Source organism: Schistocerca nitens, chromosome 9, assembly GCF_023898315.1.
Source record: "Schistocerca nitens isolate TAMUIC-IGC-003100 chromosome 9, iqSchNite1.1, whole genome shotgun sequence".
NCBI classification, from domain to species: domain Eukaryota; kingdom Metazoa; phylum Arthropoda; class Insecta; order Orthoptera; family Acrididae; genus Schistocerca; species Schistocerca nitens.
The window spans coordinates 173399639-173416961 of NC_064622.1; the positions used below are offsets into that span (position 1 = coordinate 173399639).

Here is a 17323-nt window from a genome sequence, read left to right on the forward strand (position 1 = left end):
ATAGAGTAATTTCTGATGTATCTCAAGATACAAAGAAAACAAAACATGAGTTGCTGATTCTGTCCTGATCTGATAAAGTATCGAAACTGAGGGCATTTGACTGACGAACTGTGCGTCATTGTGAGGAATATCGCTGAAATATGGTAACGGCAAATGCTATTATGAAGAACTGCCGCAGAAAACACGGAACCTACGCTGTTCCTAGGCACATGAACCTGCTGTATTCACTACCGACTATCCCAACTCGAAACTCGACTGTTCCACTATGAATATGATAAATTACGTTCTAGAAACAAACGCTTTTCATTGATCAACTATGTGGCAATAGGTGTAGTGCGTACTTCCCTTTGAACTTGTGTTTTAAAGTGGAAATCTACAAGTATTATTCAGCGTTATAACGAGAATGACGAACAAAACAACATGAGAGGTTCATCGTGTACTTTTGTTTTTAAATAGAGTATGACAAAATAATGTGGGTACAGTTTTAAATCACTAATTTGTTGCTAACAAATGTGGCACGCTTGAGATACGATAAATCTATATCACTTATTTTTATTTATATCTTGAGTTTATCATCTTAGCAAATATTATGAGTACAAATTAACTTGTAATTTGCCGTAATTCAATATTTCTCAATTCATATTTCCATGTCCGCTGTGTTACAGATGAGGGTGACTATGAAGAAACAGCTGACGAGCGCAGAACAGATGTAATAGCTGACACACTGTTTGCAGGTACATAATTCCAGTTAAGGCCCATATATGCATCTAAAGCTAGTAATCATGGGTAGTGTGCATTTTTTAATTATCTTTTCCTTACTAAATTATTCCCTTCCACGGTTCAGAATACTTACAGTTTATCTTAGAAGCAAAGGTGAAAATTCCAGGTGATAACGTAAATGGTCATCTGAACTTCTGTTACAAAATTGTGTCCGAGATATGTAAATATTTGCCATTATGAAGTAATTTTATTTTGTTATTTGTTTTGTGCGTTAATTTTATCAGTTCACCATGTTCCACATTTACAATAATCTACGATATTTTATTACAGCAAATCACCGTAACACATTTTCAAAAATGTACAGTACATTTACAGAAGCCAACAATAAATTTACAACTATCTTTAATACATTTGTAGCAGATCATAATTAGGTTTGCCAGCTGTCTCGATTTTGTTGGGATCGTCCCAACTTTTCTATAATTGTCCCGTGTACCTACATGAGTATGACGGGACACCATCAAGTCCCTACTTCCCTGGTTTACTGCCACAGTTTTGCTCTATCTATATCATACTGCATAATTTGCATCTGTGGAAACTGAACTTCTTTTTAAAATAAACTGTAGAATGAGCTGCTTAGAGTTCTATCAGCATGTTCCACACGAGAAGAAACTTCTATATTCCGCTCCAGACAACAATACGTCTGCAAGTTACAGTCCCAGCCCTTTGATTTTCACCAACGTATAAGACAAACGCCACTAACTTTTAAATATTTAAAGTTTCAAGTATCGAATTTGTAGTTTATTTGTGGCAGGAAGATAAAAACTGACGAACGTTAGTAATAGTTGCACTTCTGTGTCCCGATTTTTTTGACTTCCCAAATGTGGCAACGCAAATATAGTATAATTACAAACGTTCACCTACATTTTCCGTTGTTTGTAACAAGTTTATAAGACCTTATATACAACTGTTAGCAACTCACAATATAATTTCCCTAAAGTCAGTCTCCAATTCAAGTGCACTTTCACACTCACGGGGTAATACGGTGCGTTGCTTGTCTTGATACATCCCTACGATCTCTATGAGACAGCAGAGTATGTAATGTAACCAAGCCAGTTATCTGTTTCAGACTTAATACAGTTCCAAGGTGAAAATCTAATAGTGTTAAGTCGGTAAATGTTGGTATAACCACGGAAATGGTGGAATTTCAATAGGTGCTTTTTTGTCGTTCTTACGCTTGCAAGTGTGGCCATATCAGTAAACAGTTCAAAAAACACACAGCGTGATTGGTATTTAACTGGTGTCACTCTATTGAAAGCAGTGTTGCTGCATATGCTGTGGGTGAAATGGACACAAGCTTTCTCTATGTGATGCTGTTTCTATCAGACATCGAGAAGTGCGGGACTACACTGAACTACCTCCGTAACGTATTACAGAAGTTGCTGGATATTTCGTTTAAATTTTCGCTCCTACGAAATATGTGTACTAGCCAACGTATCGCTTTCACACAGTGTCTTAAGTGCCGTGGGAAAAAAAAAAAAAAGCTGTCGATTGACCATCTGCAATTCGAAGGAGGTAACAGAAACGTTGGACATAGTTGTATCACTTAAGAGTGAAAAGATTACAGCCATCGCAGAAGTAGCAAGAGTACACAGTATCTGCTCATTATGCATCAGTATAAAGGTGAGATTTTGAGTCATACAGTGAAACATTTATTTGAAGCTTCCAATCAATTGGAACTTCTACTACCCGCTCACATTGCACATTGATCTCTGCTTTTTCTGCTCATTGTTTAATAGGCCTAAGAAGTACTTTCAAGGTATGTCCTACTAATCTGAAAGACTGAAGGACCCGAGTTAAAGCTAGAGCATGTAACTTTATCACTCGATTATACAGTGTTACAGGTACTCTACCGTTTGTGAAAACTGCAACGTAAGAAGGAATGGTCTGAATCGCTATTAAATCGGACGACTTCTTGACGCCTGAGGATATGTCCTATCAACCGGCAACCCGTTCTTTTAGTCAAATTGTTCTATAAATTTCTCTTTTCCCCATTTCTATTCGGTACCACATCACACGTTACTCGATCTACTGATCGAATGTTCAGCATTATTTTGCAACAACACATTTAAAAGCATCAGTTCCTTTCTTCTAAAAGCTGTTTATTGTACACAAGGCTCCACTCCAGACAAACACCTTCGGGAAAGACTTCCTAACACTTATGCTTTTAGTCAATGTTAACAAATTGCTTTTTTTCAGAAATTCTCATCTTATTATTGTCAGTCTGCATTTTAGGTTCCTCGCCAGTTATTTTGCTGCCAAAAAAGCAAAACACATCTACTACTTTTAGTTTATCATTTCCTATCTGATTTCCTAAGCATTACCTGATTTAATTCTACTGCATTGCATTACCTTTTTTCTATTTTTAATGCGCATCGTATAATCTCATTTCAGTGTACTATTCATTTCACTCAACTAGTTCCTTCGAATAGTTGTCCGTCTCTGGCAGAGTTACAGTATCCTCGGCAAACCTCAAATATTTTATATCTTCTCCTTGAGAAGACTTCATGATCAAGATTTCCTAATTTTATTTAATCCATGCTAGATACCATGAAATCTGCGGCAGTTACTCAATGTTGATGAGTGACACAATCAGACAGACATTCTCTTAAAATCTTTGTTTAAATGTCATAATTCAATTAAAAAACTTTCCTAATTTTCCTTTTCTTTAAGTAAATTGTGGTCAGTTCGTCTAATCACTGGCAGGGGAAAGAGGTTTGTGATGTAGATGAAAAAAGGATAGATTTTGAAAAGAGTGAGCTACGAACATTCTAGGTAGTTTTCACTATTTTTGAGATCCGTCCTCCCACTGATTTGATGCGGTCCGCCACGAATTCCACCCTTGTGTCAACGTCTTCATGTCAGAGTAGCACTTTGTTGAATGTATTTCAATCTCTGTCTTTCCCTACAGCTTTTACCCTCTACAGCTCCCGCCACTACCATGGAAGTTATTCCCTGATATTTTAACACGTGTCCTGTCGTATTGTCGCTACTTCTTTCAGTGTTCAACGTAGATACCGTTCTTCGCTGATTTTGCGAAGGTTATATCACACTGATTATTGCCGGAATAGTGGATTTTACGTGAACAGGTAACTTGCTTGTGGGAGTGTTTGGATTTCTAGATGAAGATTCGTTACATCGTATAATGAACGGCAATATTAATAGTGGCTTCTTCGGGCTGCAGCTGCGCATTGTAAACCACGAGGCCATTCGGGAAGTAAGGTCCGATCGGGCACGAAATGGAGACCACAGTGGAAATCCTATGAAGTTTTGTAGAGATGTGTTGGTCAGTGTCTTTAGTATGCTCGTCGAGCGCGTCACGTCGCTCTTTCAGTTCTAAACGCACAGTGAGCACGTAAGAATGTATTGAAAATAGTGTCTCTTGCCATGTGTGAAGTCTTGGGGAGGGGTTTCGTCTGGTTTCATGCAACCCGCACAACGCAACTGTCATGCGTTCCTTTCTTCATGACAATTCTCGGCAGCACTCCCCAGGGATAATGAAGATGGTCCTGCAGTGTTTTCGATGAGAAGTGTTTGATGCCCACAGTGTTGTCGGTAATTGTCTATCCCAGAGTTTCACCTCCAACTCACATGACCCACCGATTATGAAGACCAGATCAGGGCAGAGAAATGGTGGAAAGCACAGGTGGCTGTCTCCTATGACAGGGGCATTGTAAATTTGGTACAACGCCACGACAAATTTCTAACTCCGAGCGACGACTACATAGAGAAATATCTGGAAGGTGTAGCTAACTTCTGAAAATAAAACTTTTTTTATTTTCGCAGTCATCGTTACAGGTACTCTGCCGTTTGTGAAAATTGCAACGTCAGAAAGAGTCGTCTAAATCACTACTAAATCGGACGATTTCTTGACGCCTCAGGATATGTCTTATCAACCGGAAACCCGTTCTTTTACTCAAATCGTGCCATAAATTTCTTTTTTCCCCATTTCGCGACCGATAGGGCCTTACTCTCCGAATGGCCCTCGAACCTTATACCAGAGAGTACCGTAAGTTATCAAGAACAGAAGCGAAGTGGGAATTTAAAACAGCCGTATTTTATAATACTTTCAGTTACCAGTGAATCTTGTTCGAAATTGAGATTCATATTTCGCGCTACATGCTTCTGTGCACGGTTACGCTGTCACCGACAAAGATCAGAGGCGAGAAGGATTACCAACATTTCGCTGCATGTATTACACCATGACTGATCTGATGTAGTCCGCCACTTCTTCTCTTCTGACAGCATCTTCATATCAGAATAGCACATGCACCCGACGTCGTCAGTTTTTTGTTGGATATATTCCAGTCTCTGTGTGTCTCTACATTTTCTACCCTCTACAGCTCTCTCTCGTACCATGGAAGTTATTCCCTAATAATAATTAACACGTGTCGTATCATGTCCCTTCGTCTTGCCAATGTCTTCTGTATATTCCTCTATTCGCTGGTTCTGCGAAGAGCCTACCATATTGGTTAGTGCGGAAGCAGCGGGATTTTACGTGAACCGATAAAATGCTGGTGGAAGGATTGCTGAGTAAAGATTCGTCAGATCGTATAACGTACGGCTTTTTTAATAGTAATGGAAATGGGACACCACAGCCGTCTATTCAAAGTATTTATTACTCAGGTGACTAGTTTCAGGGTCAGATTTGTGTCAACTTCAGGTCTTAGTAATAAATGAAGTACTTCCAGTCACTGGCTCGTGTGTCATAGGACTCATACGATAACTACGTGCCGTGGACCGCTATTCATCAGAACTTTATATTCCGATCGTTCAAAATACACATTCCTGATGAGTAGCAGTACACGGCACCTTGTTCTATGGGCCGTAAGATATATGAGTCAACGACTTGCAAGTACTTATTTGGTTAATAGTAGGACCTGTAGATGAAGCAAATGTAGCGCTGAAACTACTTGTCTGCAAATGCCCTGAAAATATGGCTGCTGTCTCCCATTCCCAGGCCAGCCGGGGTGGCCGAGCAACTCTAGGCGCTGCAGTCTGGAACCGCGCGACCACTACGGTCGCAGGTTCGAATCCTGCCTCGGGCATGGATGTGTGTGATGTCCTTAGGTTAGTTAGGTTTAAGTAGTTCTAAGTTCTAGGGGACAGATGTCCTCAGAAGTTAAGTTCCATAGTGCTCAGAGCCATTTCAACAATTTTTTACCAATCCCATCACTTATATTGTCAGCCGCGGTCCCACGTTCACAAGAAGGATGGACTTTCGCTAGGTTTTAATATTGGCTACTTCTGGCTGCAGTTGTCCAGTGGAACCTACAGACAGGAGCAAGTAGCGGACCCTGCAACCGGCAAGTGTAGCGTCCGCTGGAGCCGCGGGCGCTCCCTCCGGCTGGATTAGGCAGGCTGGAGATTGGAGGCGTCGGCAGGCGTCGCGACGCCCTCCCCCTGCACCCCCCCCAGCTCTTTTTAAGGGCCCCGCTGGGGCGTCGCGCCGCCGCCATCCATCTAGATTTGGCGCGCGCTGTCCCCCGCTGTCGCCACGGATCGCCCCTAATCAAACAACTAATGATATTTTCGCTGACGCCTGCCCGCGCCCCCGCTGCACTGGCCTGTGCGTGCACGCGCCCCTCCGCCGACACGCGTGCGTGCGAGTGCGTGCGGTGTGCGTAGCGTACGTACGCACTCCCAGAGTGCTGGTCACACCCTACGGCAGGTTGCAGCTGCGCCTGCGGCCACCCCATGGGCCACAGCGTAAACTCAGCACCAGGCGACGTACGATGAACTTGGAGTTCAAAAATGGTACAAATGACTCTGATCACTATGGATCTTAACATCTGAGGCCTTCAGTCCCCTAGAACTTAGAACTACTTAAACCTAACTAACCTAAGGACATCACATACATCCATGACCAAGGCAGGATTCGTACCTGCGACCGTAGCAGTCGCGCTCTTGGAATTCGAAAGACTGCCACCGCCCTGTGAACGACACCACTTCATAAGTTTCACTAGCCAGCAAAATCAGTACAAAAGTCATACTAATTTGGCTCGAAACCGCCCGAATAACAGGCTAAGCCATCGCAAAGAAAAGGGAAGATCAGTTTCAAGGTGGCGTCGAGAACTAAGGAATTTGAGATGTACTACCAGCTCGAATGGGGAAGGCTGGGGAAGGAAATAGACCGTGCTTTGAAAGGAATCATGCCGCTATTTCTCTTAAAGGACTTAGAGAAATCAAAGCAGACAGTAAATTCGGACCGCCGCAAGCGGATATGAACTGTCGTCCTCTCTAGTGTGAGTCCTGTACCTTATCACTGCACCACCGCGCTCAGTGAACTATTTTGATAATAATAACAGTGACGATCTGGCTCAACAACGGGTAGGTTTAGGTTCATCAAGCAAGCCATCGAAGGAACGGTAAATAGGTTTGGTGACTACGATACTGTACGTCATTCTTCAGCAAAATATTTTCATACGCAAACTGAGTTTTAGCGATAAAGTATGAGGGGTGTTCAGTAATTAATAAAACACGTTCTTTATGAAAGTAGGTTGATTTTATTCAAGATTATAATACACCATATCATTCCCCACTCATTTTGGCTAGAAAGCTGTTTCCAGCAAAACGTTCTTTCAATGCGACGGCCTTATGTCACCATGCTGGGAGAGCCTGTATGCCTGAATGGTACCACTGGAAATGTCCCCTTGGAAAAATTAAGAATGACAGAGGTGGAAAAACTCTCTTACGTTATATGATTTTCAAACAGCTAGGCAAAACTCAACGTACTCAGAAAAAAGAAAAAGGTTCAAATGGCTCTGAGCACTATGGGACTCAACTTCTAAGGTCATTAGTCCCCTAGAACTTAGAACTACTTAAACCTAACTAACCTAAGGACATCACACACATCCATGCCCGAGGCAGGACTCGAACCTTCGACCGTAGCGGTCTCGTGGTTCCAGACTACAGCGCCTAGAACCAGCGGCCACTTCGGCCGGCCGTACTCAGACAGTTTTCTGTTTACTTATTCTGATCATCACTAAACAGACACACAATATTTTAGCGCAACGCAATCTGACTTCAATAATCCCTACAAAAGAATGGCCCTGACTAACGGTAACCTATACCTTTCATGAATCACTTACCTCACAAAAATCTTCGTTACTCGAACTATTGCAATACAGCGAGCGCCAATACTGCCAGCTGAATAAAATATTCTAACTACTGAAGGCACTAACTACTGTTAGGCATAGTTAGCAAATGAAAGATTTTGATAGAGTACAAACCATGTATTTACCTTAATAGCATTCAAAAGTCATAATATATTTATCAGTTCATGACATCCAGCCTTATAAATTTCCTTTTTCTGACGGACACACGTCCAGATCGTCCGCTCTCAAAACTCTGGCATCTCTCTTCCCACATCCACCACTGCTGGCGGCTCACCAACTGCCCAACGCTACCCGCTGTTCACATCTAACTGCCCAACACTACACAACCGAATATTCCAACAGTGAGTCCAACGAGCCACAGACTGCACACAGCGCAGTCAGCGATTTTCATACAGAGCGCTACGTGGCGTTACCAACATAAAAACCTAAACAGTCTACTTACACACGCTACTGGTAGACGTCGGAGCCAACGTCTTTCTGAATCACTAACCTTCCCTTTATCTGCGTTTTGTCTCCCACGGAGTGCATTATTCATTGTATCAAACAATTGTACGGATGAGGAAGAACAATCCAAAAAGAATTTGTGACCTCCTCTCAGGCGCGCAAAACTATTCTCATGGAGAACGAGAAGTTCGTCCTCATTTTTGTGCTCACGAACACGCTGAAGTCGTTTCTTCAGTTTCCTGAGTGTATCAGAATACACTTCCGAGTTTATCTTTGGACCATGAGGGAGGACATCAAACAGAGTAAACCTTGCACCATCTCAGAGAGCCACCGCCATGACATCCCAAGCAAAGGGTGCGAATTTGGACTTTTTCTTCAGAGGAGGATTGGTGTGGCGCCACTTGCCGTTTTGTTCCGTGTTCGAAGTGATGAACCCATGTTTCATCGTCTGTGACGATGTTCGAGGAAAAATTGTCACAGTCAGCCTCGTAACGTGCTAGTTGTTTCCCACAGACGGTCCTTCGTTGGTCATTATGGTCTTCTGTTAGGTGGCAAGGAACCCAGCGAACACGCACCTTTGAGTATCCCAGCTAGTGGACGAATGTCTCTGCACTACCAACAGAGAAGTCCAGTTGAGCAACGACGTGTTTGTTTGTGATCCATCGATCGCCTTGAATGAGAGTGTCCGCACGTTCCAACATTGCAGGAGGCACAGCTGTGTGTAGCTGTCTGGCACGCGAGAGATCCGATAGGTTTCCGCGACCTTGTTTCGATGATGATAAACTCCACGTCCAAAGATTCACCGAGCTTTTTCTCACTGCCAGGTCTCTGCAAACGCCTATGAATATCTGTCATGATTTGGTTTCCCGGCAGAAGGAACTCACTGACAGCTACCTACTTGGAACGCACCTCCATTACAGACGCCATTTGGATGGCTATGTGTAGCGTCGCCACCTATTGCATTTCATGAAACTAAAGGTGCTCAAGCGGAATTATTCATGTCGTCCCCCAACAAATTCCGCAAATTTTCTACCAAAAAAATTGTGTACCTGGTTATCCACCCGGATAGCAGAGAGCTTAGCCCTCACCCCTCTCGCCATTGCGCCGCGCCACTGGGAACCATTGTCAACTGATTACCGTTATCCAGGGGACCCGCCCCAAACAAACACACCCATACACATCTTCGATGGTTCAAATCGCTCTAAGCACTATGGGACATTGGAGGTCATCAGTCCCTTAGACTTAGAACTACTTAAACCTAACGTAAGGACATCACACACATCCATGCCAGAGGCAGGATTCGAACCTGCGACCGTAGCAGCATCGCGGTTCCTGACTGAAGCGCCTAGAACCGCTCGGCCACACGGCCGGCCACATCTTAGACAGTTGTCTCATCTTCCACAAGGTGAGGGAGTGGGGGCACGAAGTCGCCGAAGTGCGAAACCCGACACGACATGTGTAACATGACACTGGATGCGATAAGACTGCTATCTCGGCTTGAATGTTCACTGCTAACCTCAAACCCGTGGAGGACGTTTCTTGCGTTGTGGCACAGACAGTTATCCTTCTGGAAACGCGATCGTCCAGGGAAAGACATCAAATAACGAGGGAAGAAATTGATCCATGACAGAAGGTTACGTGCTCCACAGCTGTTTGTGTGGCCCTCCGATTATTACTACAGATCCCATGGTATGTCCATCATAGCTTAATACTGCTCCCCTTGGCCTGCATCCCGTGCCCACTCCAACAGTAGCTGTCGATGTACTCGGATGAACTTGGAAACGCGTACGAACTGTCTACTGCAGAGTTCCATGTTCAACAATATGGGCTGAACGATGTGCTCGGAATACGTTTTCGCGTACAGCCATTGCCCTCTGTCGCCAGATTTGCTACAGATATCCGCCTATCCTGCTTTGAAAAGCGGCAATCCTCTGACTTGGAAGTTCTGTGACGACGCATGGACATCGAACACCTTGTCGCCTACCAATAGCTTCACCTACATGCTACTGACAGGAATACGCATACAGTGAACAGGTACGCCGTCCGCGAAATACCATACCAAGACACGCGGCAATAACAATAGACCGTTCGTCAAAGTCGCCATTTGCGACCCGTATCGTCTTTAGAATGGTTCCACATTCATCTCTGTTCCCCTTATACATTCAGGTGACAGAAGTCATGTCCTCCTTTTGCCCTGCGTAGTGCAGCAACTCGATGTGGTATGGACTCGTTGGAAGTCCTCTGCAGAAATATTGAGCCATGCTGCCTCTATAGCCGTCCATAATTGCGGAAGGGTTTTGTACAAGGACTGATCTTTCCATTATGTCCCACGAATGTTTACTGGGACTCAATTTGGGTGATCTGAGTGGTCAGATGGTTCGCTCGAATTGTCCAGAATGTTCTAGAAGCCAATGCTGAACAATTCTGGCCGGGTAACATGTCACTTTGTTACCCATAAAAAGTCCATCGTTGTTTGGCAACATGAAGTCCGTGAATAGCTGAAAATAGTCTCCAAGAAGCCAAACATAACCATTTCCAGTCAATGATTGGCTCAGTTGGACCAGACGATCCAGTCCATTTCATGTAAACATAGCCCACACCATTGTGGAGCCACCATCACCTTCCAGAGCGCCTTGTTGATAACTTGGATCATAACTTAATGGGGTTTGCACCAAACACGAACCCTACCATCAGCTATTACAAGCTGAAATGGGGACTATTTTCCTGGCGTCTAGGGTCCAGTCGATATGGTCACGAGCTCAAGAGAGGCGTTGCGGGAGATGCCGTGCTGCTGGCAAACGCACTCGCGTCGCTCGTTTGCTGCATTAGTCCACTAACGCCAAATCTCACAACACTCACATTTCTACGCAAACGCCGCTGCTCTCGGTCCTGAAAGTGAATCCGTCGGCCACTTGTCGTTGATAAGAGATAATGCCCGAACTTAAGTGTTCTCGGCACACTCTTGACACTGTGTACCTAGGATACTGAATTCCCTAACGATTTCCGAAGTGAAATGTACCACGCGTCTGCCTCCAACCGCCATTCCGCGTTCACAGCCTGTCAATTTCCGTCGTGTGGCCATTGTCATGTCGGAATACTTTCCACATGAATACCCTGAGCACAAATGACAGCTTCGCCAATGCTCTGTTCTGTTGTACCTCGTGTACACGATACTACAGCTGTCTGTATATGTGCACAGCGCTATCCCCTGTCTTTTATATCCTCAGTGTGTACTTTCCTTGATGATTCAAGTGTCCACATCTCCATCAGACGGCAGAAGGCTGATGTTTGACACCGCTTCTTTTATACAGAATTGATCGCTTAGCGTGAGATAGTCTGCCTCTCAACTCATCCTTGCGGCCTTCGTTATACCTTATTTTATTTCCAAAGTAGCCAGAGTCGCTTAACTTTTTCCACTTAGTGATCATAATGGCGACGTTAAATTTAGAGGTACATTCATTTCTGCTATGTCTAATTACTTTCGTCTCCCTATGGCTTACTCTTTTCCGTTTTCTGTGCGCTCTGGATTGTTCATTTCATTTAAGAGCTTCTGTAATTCTTCCTTACTTTCACTGAGAATAGTGATATCGGTGACCTGTCACTGATATCATTTCTCTCTGAAGTTTAATCCAATTCCTCAACCGTTATTTTACTTCCGTCATTGCTTCCTCGATGTACAGATTGAATAGTAGAGGGGACAATCGTATCGTTGCGTTACCCTATTTAATCCGAGTTCTTATCTCTCGATATTTCTTTCTTATTCTTATTACGCATTACTCGTCTTTCTCCTCTCGTCTTATATCTAGTTCCCACAGAATTTCAAACATTTTATGTCATTTTTCGTTGTTTAACGACTTTGATAGGTCGACAGACTTTATGAATGTGTCTTATTTCTCCCCATGTCTTGCCACGATAATCAAGCGGAACGGGGTACAAGCCTCTTGTCTCATTACCGTTCCTTAAGTCGATACTGTCGTCGTCTAACAAACGGTCAGCTTTGCGTTCCATTATTTCGTATATTATCCTTGTTAGCAATTTGGATACATGAGCCATTAAGTTGACTGTAAATTCTGACATTTGTTTTTTTACTATCTATGGAAATATGAGGATGACATTCATCCGAAAATCCAGTGGTATGTTTTTAGTCTCAAAGATTTTACGTAGTAACTAGTAATTGTTTCGTAGCCTCTTTCCCCAGTGATTTTAGAAAAGTTTTCTAACCCTTCTGTTTCGCATTATCGCAAGTTTTACAGATGTCGGTCCAAACTTTGGAATTAATACTACATCCCTTATGTTTCTCAAATAGACACACATTTTATAATCAATCAAATTATTATACATTTCCTACCCTTCGTACAACACTCCACCTATTTGCACTCTCCTTTACGCTTAATACTGGAATTATGACGAAACGTCAACAAGTAATGCAACACATCTTTATCCCGGCCAGTTTCAGCTGAAAATATGCGGGTTTTGTTTTGCGATGTCCTGGAATATTCCCGCTTCAGCCCCTATAGTTTCATGAAGTTCCGATAGGTGACGGCTCTGTACTTCGCCTTCAATATGGTGTCTGTAACGGTGGTGCATTCCAAGCAGAGGGCTGTTACTGAGTTTCTTTTGGCGGAAAACCAAACCATCGCTGATATTCATAGGTACTTCTAAAAAGTCTACGGAGACCGGGCAGTGAGCAAGGTGAGAAGTTGGCCGAGGCGTCTGTAATAATGCCAACAAGGTCGCACAGACCTGTCAGATCACACACGTGACGTCCGGCCGCACACACCTGTGACTCGTGCAGTGTTGGATCGTGCGAACACTCTCATTGGAGGTGATCGAAGGATCACAATCAAACATCTCACTGCTGCACTGGACATATCTGTTGGTAGTGCAGACATACTCCTCCAGCAGTTAGGGTACTCAAAGGTGTGAACCAGCTGGGTTTCTCACCACCTGACAGAAGACCATAAATAGCAACGAGTTCGGTCCAATGAAGGATGCACTCCGCGGGAAGTAGTACGTGGATGATGGTGAGAATATTGATGCAGCAAGACGTTGACCAGTGGAGTGGTACCGTGCAAGCACACAGGCCCTCCCAGTGAGGTGGCGTGAATGGTTCAAATGGCTCTGAGCACTATGGGACTTAACTTCTGAGGTCATCAGTCCCCTAGAACTTAGAACTACTTAAACCTAACTAACCTAAGGGCACCACACACATCCATGCCCGAGGTAGGATTCGAACCTGCGACCGCAGCGGTCGCGCTGTTCCAGACTCAGGCGCCTACAACCGCTCGGCCACTTCGGCCGGTGAGGTGGAATAATGGTGTCTCATTGAACGGAGATTATATTGATATTTGGACTTTGTAGCAAAAAGGGTGACGAATAATTTTCTTAACTCCCTCCGAACAGACCATGAAAACCCAACGGTACTGACTGGCCACCGTGTAATCCTCAGATCATAGGCGTCACTGTATGCGGATACGGAGGGCCATGTGGTCAGCACACCGCTCTCCCGGCCGTATGTCATTTTACGATACCGGATCCGCTACTTCTCAATCAAGTACCTCCTCAGTTTGCCTCACAGGGGCTGAGTGCAGTCCGCTTGCCAACAGCGCTCGGTAGACCGGATGACCACCCATCCAAGTGGTAGCCCAGCCCGACAGAGCTTAACTTCGGTGATATGACGGGAATTGGTGTTACCACTGCGGGGAATAATGTGGTGTATTCTAATCCTGCATAGCGCCAACCTGTTTAGAGAAAAAATGAGATGCATTACTTATTGAATAACCTTCGTGATTTTGCGCGTTTTATTATGACACTTTTGCTTTTAAACTCTTCGGAACGTATTTTAAAAGTTCTCATACGGTGAATATGTCCTTCCGACTACTATTTCTTTTTCCTACTCTACCCAGTATAAGCCTCTTTATCTCCGAGTGACTGCAGCAACCTATATTCTTCTGAATCTGCTAACTATATTCAGCTCTTGCTATCCCTCTGCGATACTTACCCCCACACTTCCCTCCAATAAAAAAATTGTGATCCCTTGATGTCTCAGAATGTGTCATACCAACCGATCTCTCCTTCTAGTCAGGTTGTGCCACAAATTTCTTTGCTTCTCATTTCTATTCAGTACCTCTTCATTAGTTACCTGATGTACTCATCTAATCTTCAGCATTATTTTGTAGTACCGCATTTCAAAAGCTTCTATTCTCTTCTTGTATAAACTGTTTATCGTCCATGTTTCAGTTTCATACATGGCTACACTCCATACTAATATTTTCATAAAAGACTCCGTGACACATAAATCTATACTCGAAGTTAAGAAACTCTTCTTCAGAATCGCTTTTCTTGCCATTGCCATTCTACATTTCATATCCTTTCTACACTCCTGGAAATGGAAAAAAGAACACATTGACACCGGTGTGTCAGACCAACCATACTTGCTCCGGACACTGCGAGAGGGCTGTACAAGCAATGATCACACGCACGGCACAGCGGACACACCAGGAACCGCGGTGTTGGCCGTCGAATGGCGCTAGCTGCTCAGCATTTGTGCACCGCCGCCGTCAGTGTCAGCCAGTTTGCCGTGGCATACGGAGCTCCATCGCAGTCTTTAACACTGGTAGCATGCCGCGACAGCGTGGACGTGAACCGTATGTGCAGTTGACGGACTTTGAGCGAGGGCGTATAGTGGGCATGCGGGAGGCCGGGTGGACGTACCGCCGAATTGCTCAACACGTGGGGCGTGAGGTCTCCACAGTACATCGATGTTGTCGCCAGTGGTCGGCGGAAGGTACACGTGCCCGTCGACCAGGGACCGGACCGCAGCGACGCACGGATGCACGCCAAGACCGTAGGATCCTACGCAGTGCCGTAGGGGACCGCACCGCCACTTCCCAGTAAATTAGGGACACTGTTGCTCCTGGGGTATCGGCGAGGACCATTCGCAACCGTCTCCATGAAGCTGGGCTACGGTCCCGCACACCGTTAGGCCGTCTTCCGCTCACGCCCCAACATCGTGCAGCCCGCCTCCAGTGGTGTCGCGACAGGCGTGAATGGAGGGACGAATGGAGACGTGTCGTCTTCAGCGATGAGAGTCGCTTCTACCTTGGTGCCAATGATGGTCGTATACGTGTTTGGCGCCGTGCAGCTGAGCGCCACAATGGACTGCATACGACCGAGGCACACAGGGCCAACACCCGGCATCATGGTGTGGGGAGCGATCTCCTACACTGGCCGTACACCACTGGTGATCGTCGAGGGGACACTGAATAGTGCACGGTACATCCAAACCGTCATCGAACCCATCGTTCTACCATTCCTAGACCGGCAAGGGAACTTGCTGTTCCAACAGGACAATGCACGTCCGCATGTATCCCGTGCCACCCAACGTGCTCTAGAAGGTGTAAGTCAACTACCCTGGCCAGCAAGATCTCCGGATCTGTCCCCCATTGAGCATGTTTGGGACTGGATGAAGCGTCGTCTCACGCGGTCTGCACGTCCAGCACGAACGCTGGTCCAACTGAGGCGCCAGGTGGAAATGGCATGGCAAGCCGTTCCACAGGACTACATCCAGCATCTGTACGATCGTCTCCATGGGAGAATAGCAGCCTGCATTGCTGCGAAAGGTGGATATACACTGTACTAGTGCCGACATTGTGCATGCTCTGTTGCCTGTGTCTATGTGCCTGTGGTTCTGTCAGTGTGATCATGTGATGTATCTGACCCCAGGAATGTGTCAATAAAGTTTCCCCTTCCTGGGACAATGACTTCACGGTGTTCTTATTTCAATTTCCAGGAGTGTATTTACTGCATCATCAGTATTTTGTTGCCCAAAAAGCAAAACTCATCTACCATTTTAAGTGTCTCATTTCTTAATCTAATTCCCTCACTATCACGTGAATTAATTTGACTACATTCCACTATCCTCGTTTTCCTTTTGTTGATGTTTATTTTATACATCCCTTTCAAGACACAGTCCATTCCCTTTTGCTATTCTTCCAAGTCCTTTGCTGTCGCAGACAGAATTACAATGTCATCGGCAAACCACAAAGTTTTTATTTCCTCACCCTGGCTTGTAATTGCAATCCCAACTATTTCTTTTGTCTCCTTTACTGCTTGCTCATGTACAGATTGAATAATATCGGGGATAGGCAACAAAACTGTTTCGCTCTCGTCTCAACTAATGCTTTCCTTTCATTCCCCTTGACTCTTATAAATGCTGTCTGGTTTCTGTACAAGTTGTGAATACCCTTTTGCTCCGCGAATTTTACCCCTGCTAACCTCATAATTTCAAAGGGAGTTTTCCAGCAAACATTGTCAAAACTGCTCTCGAAGTCTACAAATGCTATAAACGTAGGATTGCCTTTCCTTAACCTATCTTCTATGAGAAGTCGTAGGGTCAGTATTGCATTGCGTGTTCCTACTTTTTTCAGGAAACCAAACAGATCTTTTGAGATCTTCTGCAAGGTCGGCGTCTACCAGTTTTTCGATTCTTCTGTAAGGGATTCGTGTTTGTATTTTGCAACCGTGACTCATTGAACTGATACTTCAGTAATGTTCACACTTGTCTGCTCCTGCTTTCTTTGGACCTGGAATTGTTATATTCTTCTTGACGTCGGAGGGTATTTAGCCCGCCTCATACACTTTGCTCACCAAATGGAAGAGTTTTGTAATGGGTGGCATTCCCAAGGCTATCTAGGTCGCGGTAACTATGCAGAGATGAAGAGGCTTGTACATGATAGATTAGCGTGGAGAGCAGCATTAAACTAGGTTTCCGACTGAAAACAACAAGTATAACAACAATTACAGCAGCGAGGTGGAAAATCTGAAAAGGGAAATACAAATACTAGAAATGTTAGATATCAGTGAAGTGAGATGGGAAGAATACAGTGATTTGTGATCAGGTGAATATAAGGTTATGCATCGATTGCGTGTTGTATGATCTTTCTGACATGTCCGAGAGAGCAGACACCACGCATTCATATAAT

At 44.5% G+C, this 17323-nt stretch overlaps 1 long non-coding RNA gene across 1 annotated transcript in view; it reads left to right on the top strand.

The window, feature by feature from the left end:
* The window catches only part of LOC126203446 (uncharacterized), a 455238-nt gene that overhangs the window by 341429 nt on the left and 96486 nt on the right, over nucleotides 1–17323 (top strand). The window contains exon 3 of the long non-coding RNA XR_007540265.1: nucleotides 666–734. This is a non-coding gene — a long non-coding RNA (uncharacterized LOC126203446). The remainder of the gene's footprint in view (nucleotides 1–665; nucleotides 735–17323) is intronic.